The sequence below is a fragment of the Topomyia yanbarensis genome, chromosome 1 (genome assembly GCF_030247195.1).
Source record: "Topomyia yanbarensis strain Yona2022 chromosome 1, ASM3024719v1, whole genome shotgun sequence".
Lineage (NCBI taxonomy): Eukaryota > Metazoa > Arthropoda > Insecta > Diptera > Culicidae > Topomyia > Topomyia yanbarensis.
In genome coordinates, this window is record NC_080670.1 from 98,048,945 (window position 1) to 98,060,172 (window position 11,228).

Here is an 11,228-nt window from a genome sequence, read left to right on the forward strand (position 1 = left end):
TTACTGAAAGTATTGTTGTTTGATACAATCTTATCATGTCACTTGGATGAGAACCCCACCATGATCCAGTTATTGTTCGCAGAAAATTTATCCTTTGTTGGCACTTCTTTATCAGATACCTAATGTGGCCTCCCCATGTACCTTTAGAATCGAACCATGCGAGTAGTATCATGTTAGCAAATTTAGAAAAGGAGTCTACAATGGTTAGCCATTTATTTCCTTTCATGAAAAATATATCGATGTGAACACTATCAAATAGAGTTTTCCCAAAAGTGCTTTTTCTGATTAATTTTGGAGGAGTTCTATCTATTTACTTTACTTGCAAATATTACAAGAGTTCACAAAGATTTTTAGTTTTTTTTGTCAATTCCTGGAAAGAAATATTTTTGTATAATTTGCTGCTTGTTTTCTTTCATCCCCCTGTGGGCTGCTTCTTTTTTTTTTAATTCGTTTATTTGACACGTGTGGGCTGCTTCGTGTGTTTGTCTCACGATTGCGTCCTGTTCTTCGTCTAGTCGGACATCTTCTAGTAGGGTTTCTGAAATGATAATCTTATAAATCTAGAGCGTTTTTTCATTACATCATATCTAACAGAAACGTCAAACGGAGAAAATCGCGTGCAAAAATTTCCTTGCATCTTTCAAATTTATTTAACAATTAAAGCACACAGAAGGCTATTAATTCTACTATCACCTCTGCATTTACTCATTGCAGGATCGTATAAGCATATTACATGTTTTTCGAGAAGATAATAGAGAGATAATTGATAACTATTATATTATTGCATTTTGCCGATCACTTTTGCTATTATGCTCTTTTACATATGTGGTCTTGGCAACTTCGTTTGTAGATGGTACATTTTACTGTGACGTTTAGAGAGGCGGGCTTGTAGTTGTGATAACAAATGGCTACTATGTATGAATTTTTATTGCAATCGGTTAAGTCGTTTGGAAGTCCATAAATCATATACATACAAACATTGACTTTATATATATATATATATATATATATATATATATATATATATATATATATATATATATATATATATATATATATATATATATATATATATATATATATATATATATATATATATATATATATATATACATATATATATATATATATATATATATATATATATATATATATATATATATATATATATATATATATATATATATATATATATATATATATATATATATATATAGAGAGAGAGAGAGAGAGAGAGAGAGAGAGAGATTTGGAGGTCAAATTCTTCTAAATTTTATTGTTCGTGTTGGTCATACTGTAAGTGGTTGATGGTCTGTATAAAGTTTGAATTGTCTGCCGTAGAGGTGTGGTCTAAAATATTTTACTGCTCAAACTATAGCCAAGAGTTCTTTTTCTGTAGTGGAGTAACGTTCTTCAGTTCTGTTCAATGTCCTAGATGTGTAAGCTACTGGTCCTTGTGACAAAACGGCTCCGACAGCATAGTCGCTTGCATCGGTTGTCAATATAAATTCTTTCTTACGCAGTTGCGTTTCGGCTTCGCCTCATCAGAAACCGACACTAACTTTTTGTCGGAGTAGATTAGCGCCGGCTTGGCGCAAATCCCTTAAAACTAAAACACACTTTGTGTTTCAATCGAACGACTGATCAAACGTGATGTCGCGTCCGAGCAGAAGTTCTATTTATGCCGATGAGACACAGTGAAGCCGAAACTTGTCTTGGCTTAGCAGGCCTATGCGAAAGCACTATGCTATATTTCACCCTAAGGAGGAAAATTGGGTAAACACCAAAATTTCTCACCTGGGGGAAAATTTGTTGGTAAAACCAGTCTTTGTACTTGAGAGCACAAATCCTTATTTCTTACACAGTTGCGTTTCGGCTTCGCCTCATCAGAAACCGACACTAACTTTTTGTCGGAATTGATTAGCGCCGGCTTGAGGCTTGAGGCAAATCCCTTAAAACTAAAACACACTTTGTGTTTAGTTATAGCATAAATTCTCTGGTAATGTCGGGGTTTATATTTTTCGAAACAGGCTGAAATTTCCGTAATTGTGAAATCGTAATCTTTTCTTAAAAGAGATGTAAGAGGTTTAACTACTTTGGCAAAATCTATAATGAAGCGCTTATAGTAACCTAGTATTCCTAAAAATTGTCGTACTTCTTTTTCTGATTTTGGAATGGGCCATAACTTTATCGCTTCAGTTTTATCGCTGTTTGGTTTTACGCCTTCTTCAGTTATGGTATGTCCAAGAAATTAAAAGAACACAGAAAATCAAAACAATTTGATAGACAAAACCCCAGATCCAATAAAAAACTTAAGCAACTTCTCCGGGAATAAAAGAGAAACTCTCGCCTGGATACATGAAACCGAAGAAGCACTAGACCTCATCATCGACAGTATAGACCAACCCGTTTTTACACAGCCTGTAAAAGCCGCCAAAAGTAAAAAATAAACTGGTGATGCAAAAGAAATCGTCATCGCGGCAGGCAACCCGTCCATCTCGCCCGAAATAAAAGATGCTTTACTTAATTCGTACGGCGACAAAAGAGATTACGTCGCGCATTTAATCATTATTTTACATAAATCAGGGCCAGAAAACCCTGACAGAATATTACAACAAAGTTAAACAAATTGATACCGCAATCAAAAGTACTGCGAATTACATGAGTGAATTTAGCGGCACAACAAAGCAAATTAATACATTCATAGGCTTAATGAGCACCACAAGATGCATCGATGGTCTCAGTGAATCACTTTCAATGATTGTCAGAAGTCATAGACCCGAATCATTAGAGGAAGCGTACACTTGTGCGACATAATATTCGAACGCTGCTTATCGGCAGAAATTAGAACGCAATAATACCAGATCAAATTTTTCAAACAACGGAAATTCGGGACAGTCATCAAATGAAAACAATAGAAACTTTGCTAAACCAAATTATTGAAATCTTGGCACCTCTGGGAATTCAATTAAATTCAAGAACAAAACCCCATCTGGAAACTTTAAGAATAAAAATTTGGACGACGCACAGAGGAGTAACTGAGGTCGAATCCTGGCCATAATTATTAACTGCTGCTATTGCTGTTGTTGTACCTTAATATGAACAAAAAATAGACAATAACTAGTTTTTGGAACACTTTGGCATCTATTCACCTATCAGTGCAGAGGTCAATTTTCTATATCCTTTCGAATACTAGTATTCTCGAGGATATCTTTTTGCCATTCTTGCAGCATCACGACGAAGCTCCGCTATTTTGGCCAGATTTGGCATCATGCCACTATTCTAAAAGTGCCCTGGAGTGGTATGAAGCCAATTCTGTCCATTTTGTTCCAAAGGACATGAATCCGCCAAACTGTCCGGAGCTGCGCCCGGTAGAGCAGTACTGGGCAATGATGGAGCGAGAACTTCGGAAGAGCAAGAAGACAGTCAAAGACGAGAACGACATGTTCAGAAAATGAAAAAAAAAAAACTGAGAAACTGGTAGCGGATGACACTGTAAAGACTTTGATGGAGGGCATCAATCGAAAATGCGTTCAATTTTACACTCAAGGCTCCATCGATTAACTTTTCTTTTGATTTTTGAAGTAAATATATGTATAAAACTACACTAAAATTTTGGTTTGATTTTAAACATTATAAGAAAATTGGCATGACATTTTCGGTGTCGCAATAATTTCGTGTTCCCCCTTTACTTTCCGGGGCGTCCCTTTACGCATAAACACCGATCATTTCCTCTATTCTTCCTCTCCTATCGCCTTCGCCTACTGTTCAACAGCGCCCCGGTTAAATTCTCCGTTGTGGGCTCACTCCGCCGTGTGCGGACTCCAAAACTGTACCCCAGCTTCTTTTCGTGACATGGAAAGTATGATGGTCGTCTCGGCTGGCTTCTCGACTATAGGGGACGGCGAGACTTGTGGATTGAAACTCCGTTTTGTGAGATGGCTGCTCGCTGAAGAAAATCTGCAACATAAAACAAAAACCCTGCGACGCAAAGCGATCATTGCAGGTGCTCAAGCATGGCGGGAAACTTACTTTCGATGGGAGGCTTTTGTTAAGCAATCCGCCACGTGATTTGTTCCGAAAAACTTCTCTCACGGTCTGATGAATCGCACGGTGGCCTTGTTTTCTCGTGGATGTCAAACTGTTCAGCTGTGGCTAGTTGCCCAATGAGCAGGATAAAATCTGTGACAAATACAAGCGAATGCCTTTATTAAGCTGGACTTTCATCCACGCGCTATGTTCATGCTTACTATTGTCTGCACCGGGTATTCTTTGCCGGCTTCCTTGCAAGATGGCGGCGCTAGCGTCCACACTCCAGACTGTGTTTTTCTCTAAGCCGTAAAAATTGAGTTTAGCAGGGAATAAATGCGATCTGGTTTCGCTTACCTTGCCTTCCCGATCAGAAACACATAACAAAAAGATTTCAAAACCGTATCTCACGTTGTTACTTGTTGTAATTTTCTGTTAATTTAACTACTAACGAGACCAAATTTATAACACAATCTGTTACGAAAATTTTATTGTGTTATAATCTTGTTATTTCATTTTGATCGGGTTGAGTGACTACTGCCGAAAATTCGGCAAAGCGGATGCTCTGACACTGACCGGCGACGGTCTATTGCGTGCAGCGTTGTGTGCGAACTGGGTAAAACTAATCATGCTCTTGGTCGCAATCGTATGCTCACCCCTGCGATGAGATTTATGATGTGTGAGAATTAGCGAATGACGAAAGTAAGCTCTCCGCTTTAGCAAGGGTACGATGGTCCGATCTTGCTTTTCTCCCTTTGCATTGCCGTGAGTGTTTATTCTCTGAGCAAAGGCTCTTCTATTTGCAAAAGTGAGTGAGTGAGAATTCGCAGCATAGATTGATTGAACGAGACAGCCACATGTTTGTTGGTTGACGGGTGAAATGAGAAATATTCGCGCAGGGTTGTGTGCGATCGGTGTGCGTACGGATGCATTTGTTTTCACTTTTTGAGTTTACATTTTATTCTTAATGCTAAATATCTTCTAATTTTTCCTGCAAACAAACTTAAACATAACAAAATGTTTAAAAACGTATTTTTTTAAAGTTGGTCCAGTGCACAAACGGTGTATTTATCAGACCAACTTTATGCAAAAAAAATCAACATCTCTGAAACTTCGGAATATGAAATAATGGACTTTCCCCTTTCATTTGAAACTAAGATCAAAATGATCCGTCGGGGGGTCCAGAGCAACTTTTTCGTAACAATATTGGTTTTACAACTCGAGCTAGCTCATATTTCTGTCCCTAGATGGTGCTTTAGATATTCGAAAAACACTAAATGTGAGAATTTGATAGAAAATTTAATTGTCTACAAGTTTATTGACAACTAAAAATTGATATCTTTTGAACCAGAAACAGAGGATAACGCTTCTCCACCAGACTTAGCAAACATTAACGACGACTAATGGAGGATAATGGACTCTGACGACGATGATTGTTTCATCTCAGACGAATTAAATTTTCATCTGGAACTAGGCGAAAAATTAAAAACATTAAAAGTAGCAATTTTATACCTTATTTGACTATCAGCACTTCTGAAGGTAATATAAAATTCTTAGTCGATACGGGGGCTAACTAAAACTACATTTCTCCCAAGCACGTTAAAATAGAAACTTGCAAACCGAATCTGGAATAAATGTAACCAATATCCGAGGAATTCACGAAATTGAGAAATCAGTTTCGATGGATATCTTTCAGATAAAGAAAAACGTTAATTTCTTTATATTCGATTTCCACCATTTTTTCAACGACCTGATAGGCTACAAAACACTTTGTGATTTAAATCCAAAACTTGACATCGCGAAAAACACGCTCAAAATAGGTAGAAAAACTTTTCAATTAAACAAAAGAATTCCGGGGAGCCATACAATAAATTAAAACGACCAAACGTACCAATTCATTCAAATTAAAGTTACGAATAGGTTTAGAATTTAGGTTTAATGTGGTTTTTTAATCGAAGAGGAAACACAGTTAGAACATTTCTGTATATTACCCGGTCTCTACAAGAGTAATGATGGAAAGGCCATAGTAGCAATACGAAAAAACAACAAACACAATGTTACAGAAATTAACGAATTGGATCTTGAAAATGAGTAAATTACACTGAAAAAACACTTCTTCAAAAATAGAAGCAATTAATTACGATTTCAGGAAAGACCACATGAACATGGAAGAGGAATAGGCCTTGAAACAAATTATAAATGAATATCGCGACATTCTAGAACAACGAAACTAACGTTTACACGTAAAATTAAACATAAAATTCGGATGGCAGGTGATATTCCAATTCATACGAAATCTTACAAATACCCACAAATTTTTGAAGAAGAGTTCAGAAGCAAGTTCGCAAAATGTGATGGATTGTATACTTAGAGAATTTATCGGAATATGCTGCTTTGTCTACATGGATGATATCAGTATATTCTCGAGCTCAGTCCAAGAGCACAAATATCATCTTCGGAAATTTTTCAAAAGCTGAATGACGCAAACTTGCAAATTGAGCTGGATAAATGTGAATTCTTTAGAATATTATATAAATTATTGCTTGTAGACTGCCAGCCAGTAGCTGCTCCGCTAGCTAGTTGCTTTCTTCGAGGCCAGAGTTTAGAATGCGTTTTAAATGATTGATTGATAAATGATATGTAATTTTTAGTTTTTGTAGATGACCAGCATTGTAGATTTTAACGCTTTATAAGGCCCAGAGTTTGGAGCTATTAATAAATGTTATATTAATAGAAACATGGTTCTTTCACTTAATTTAGAATATATTTACATTTATTTCGTAATAAAAACTGTTTTGAAAATATACTTGCTACCGCCCGTTAGAAAACGTCAGCCTTCGTTTTGTTTGACATATTTCCAACGAGATTGGTGCAAATATAAAGACAAATCGAGCTTAATCAAAAATTCAAAAAGAAATTAAGGTGGGTTGATGGTTATTACCTGATTAACAGGATTCTGAGGATAAGTTGAAAAATGAGACCACAGATTACGGACTTTTATTAATTCATCTTATTTTTTTCTTTGCAATTTTTACCACTCATAAACCAAATTTTCGGATTGAAAATAGTAAATTTGCATCACCAAATTTTATAGGGCCTAGAGTTTTTTTTTTCAAAATCGAGCAAATTTTATTATCCAAAAGGAAATCGCCGTATTTTTTTTTCAAAAAGTTTTCACCAATCTGACACTTTTCAGTGTATCTCAATAAAAAGTAATAAGAAGATTTACCAGACTCCTAACAAATAGATTTCATAAGATTGGAACACTTCTCACTTCATATTCCTGCATTATGAACGAAACGAAAAGGTAGCAATATAGTTTCCACTTTATAAAGGGTTTAGTGACGCCGAATAAATCTTTTCATCTTTAGAACTATTAGTAGTATTAATATTTAGAGCTATGGACTAAATTGTGTTTATTAAGATGAAACACCTTGGTGGAGTAGGCTTGCTTGGAAACAAAAAAGAAAAAGAAACTACTTAAAATATTATGTGCAGCTTAATTCAAATATTTACACTTAACCTACTATGCACAAATTGCTTAAAAAAGCATTACATATCTTTTAAAAGGAATATACAGGATTCGCTCCAACTTTGAAAACTTTTTACGAGGCCCGCCGGGTCGAGTCTCATATACTAATCGACTCGGCTCGACAAATTGGAACAATGTCTGTATGCATGTGTGTGTATGTACACTAATGTCATGTATTTATTTATTTCTTATCTTCAGTATACACCGTACAGACACATTTTAAAACTATATATTTCTTATTAATAACTTATATCTATGCTTGGAAACGTTAAAATCATACACTGAAGAAGCTTCGTTAAATCTGCGGCAACATCTTTCCAGTGGATTATTTTGTCCATATGAAGTACGGTGTCTAGGGATCCACAACAGAGTGGGGTTTCGAAGAACGCGAGGAGGCGCATACAAATTAACGCTCGAGAGATGTCGATATTACCTGACAGCAGGTCGAAAACAAAAACTCTTTGCTGGAAGATACGGCGAGTCGCCAGAGTCTGCAGACCGAGTAGCATACATCTATCGGCATAAGGAGTCGGTCAATTTGAACGGCATGGTATGGTGCCCACCCCTGTACAGCATACTCCAGAACACTTCTGATAAGGGTACAGTAAAGTGCTTTTAGTGCGTAGAAATCGTCGAAGTCCGCCGTATTCTGCTTTAAGAAGCCCAGCATTCCGAAAGCCTTAGCAGTTGTCGCAGTGATATGGTCGGAAAAGCTTCAACACGGATCGAGTCCACGCTTTCAATTGTTCTTCCTTTTAGGCTGTATTCATAACGTCCTGGAATAAACAAGCGTCCGAGACTGATTACTTTGCATTTATTAATGTTGACTTTCCATTCCGTTAAGCGTGCACCATTCTTGAATAGTACAGATATCTTCTTGAAGCACTACGGCGTCAAGTGCAGAAGCGATAGTTCGGAAGATTTTGAGATCGTCCGCGTACAGCAATTTCTCAGACTTGATCCGACTACAGATATCGTTAATAAACAGAATAAAAATAGGCGGGCCCAGATGACTGCCTTGTGGGATACCTGTGAGTGTTCTGAATGTGCTTGAGCGCATGTTTTTTATACTCATGAATGCCGAGCGATCGGAAAGATACGACTGCAACCAGTTTGTCAGCCAGGTGGGAAATCCCAAACGTTTTAATTTCAAGATTGCGATATGGTGCGGTACTTTGTCGAAAGCTTTTGAGAAATCGACGTAAATTGCGTCCACCTGATGACGCTTCTCGACGGCGGGAAACAACTTAGAAGTGTAAGCTATCAGGTTAGAAGTTGTTGATGTAATTATCTCAGCAATGGCTGAACTGATTTTAAATAAACCAGTTGTAAATGAAAGGGCTAACGTAACCATTTGACACTATTATTATTGTTTTTCGATAAGTTGTTTAGTTTCTGAGATATGGGTGACTTTGTTAAAACAGATCAGGTTTTAAGCAAATAACTTTCAAAATTCGTTTACGATCGGCGGAGATATTAAACATTTTGTATTTGTATTCCTGTCTTACCAGTTTCCACTAATTAAAAATGAGACCGCCCGGCTGGTAGGATTGTGTCTTGGCTATCAGTAACAGTGGATACAAGTATATTTTATTATTATTGCTATTCAAATGAAATTGGAATTTCGTTGAAACAATAATAAACACGAACTTTACAAATTATCAAATTACATTCGATGTTCAGGTTCAGGAACATTATTCAGTAAACATTTTCTTTTAAATTAATTTTATATCAAATGACGTAAAAATTTAAAAAAGGATACATCGTTGCAAAAGTTTTGTTCTTCTCAAAAAAGGGCGATATGTTTTCTAAATAATTAATAACAAAATAGAAATTGGACCAAAGCTTTTATGAAAAATCGGTAGCAACTTCAACATTAATGTATTCAATAACGTCTCAAAGTCGAGGATGTTTTTCAGGCTCTGAAATTAAAATCTAAAAGTAAAAACATGTAGTTTCAAAATAAAAATTGAAAAATATAATCTAATCGTTCACTTTTCAAAATGCCCCTTTGTATACTTGATGACCAAAGAATGGTGTGTGTAAATCATAGTAGCACTCTTGGTTTTAATAAATCGGTGTATATTTCCTAAAACTGGTACAAATGCACAAAAAATAAGGTTTGCATTTCTATAAATTGTTACTAAATAGAACAGAGTTTATATTAAACTAGCACTTTGCATTTTCTGTGATCAAGAGATTGTTTAAAATGAACAGAAAAAATATAACGCTTTCAATTAGCCCTTTTATGATAAATCAGTGCTACCTTGAACAACGAAAACAATAGCCTACACGTACGCACCGGAGAAGTCGGTGCTACACCCATTCAAACTTGGGTGTAATCAATCTGTTTCTTTTTTGCACTACACGGGTGTAGCACCAGGTAAAAACGAAATCGCTATCAGTCTTTTGTGTAATAAAAATGACATTGTATTAACAATTATGAGTTGCGAGCTAGCTTGGTCAGAACTTCACTTTCTCAGTGATTTGTGTTTTGTGTCAGAATAAGTTTTTGTTCAGCAGAATCTGATTTTCTTCTCCAATCAAAATTATATTGATATACCTTTATACCAGTTCAAAATGTATTAGGTTCACAAAATAATGCAAGTCAAATTACTGGAAAAATAAAGATCAATCAAAACTCGGTTCCTAACATCCAGATTGGTCATATTTTATTTTCATCGCATCACCGCGCAGTTGCGGTGCGGTAAATGCAGTGCGGGTGCTGTATGCAGTGCGATTATGATTCTTTTTTGCAGTGACGGTGCAGTACATCCATTTACTGCCCGCAGCTGCACCGCGACGAACCCCAACTGTGATACTATATCTTTCATTTCAGACTCAGAAACTGAGGTTACATATTTGTGACATACACACACATATATGCACACATACACATACATTCATGCACATAAACACACACAGACGTTTTCCGATTTTGTCGAAACTCTGCCATCCCGGCCTCGGTTATCAAAGTTAAGTTATGCGATTGCGTAACTTTTCCATGCCAGAAAGGCAAAACCAATACAATTTAAATCAATCACTATTTTTAAGTGATCTTGAAGAGACGTTCACACTACAGAGTTAAAACATGTTACAATAATTAGCAATAAGCAAAACATGTTACAATAATTAGCAATAAGAAAAATGTCATCAAGATAGCGTTAAAACACGTTTTAACTCGTAGTGTGAACGTAGTATAAAATATATTCAAATATTACAATTTTATACGTTGCTCTCTAGAAGCACACTGGTTATAGATTTTTAAGGTTGAACATAGAAATCGCAAAAATCGAAAACGAAAAAAGCAGTTTTTTCCACACCGTGTGTTAGATCGTCATAAAAATCAATCAGCAGTACTGTAACAACATTCTACATAAGCTGATTGACTTTTATGAAGATCTAACACACGGTGTGGAAAAAACTGCTTTTTTTCGTTTTCGATTGTTGCCCATTCTCTGTCCAACCTTAAGCCCGATTCAGACGATACATCAGCTTTTGTCTACGGAAAAGAACGTCAATGTCACGCCACCTTTCCTTCAGGGTAAGTTGAATGCATTTCTCGTGTGCTCATTCATACGTTTCGTACGTCAAAACGTTCCGCGCCTTTACTTTATAGGGTGTGGAGACTATTTTCGCCCTATTTTTATTATCGCCCTACCTATTT

The 11,228-nt window shown here is 36.2% G+C and overlaps 1 long non-coding RNA gene across 1 annotated transcript; it reads right to left on the bottom strand.

Annotated features, from left to right (window-relative positions):
* Nucleotides 1–1,235: 1,235 nt before the first annotated feature.
* Nucleotides 1,236–10,956, bottom strand: LOC131682234 (uncharacterized). The gene is made up of 3 exons (XR_009304091.1): nt 4,387–10,956; nt 4,251–4,331; nt 1,236–4,182 (listed from the first exon to the last, which is right to left on the bottom strand). It is a non-coding gene; the product is annotated as an uncharacterized LOC131682234 (long non-coding RNA).
* Nucleotides 10,957–11,228: the final 272 nt, after the last annotated feature.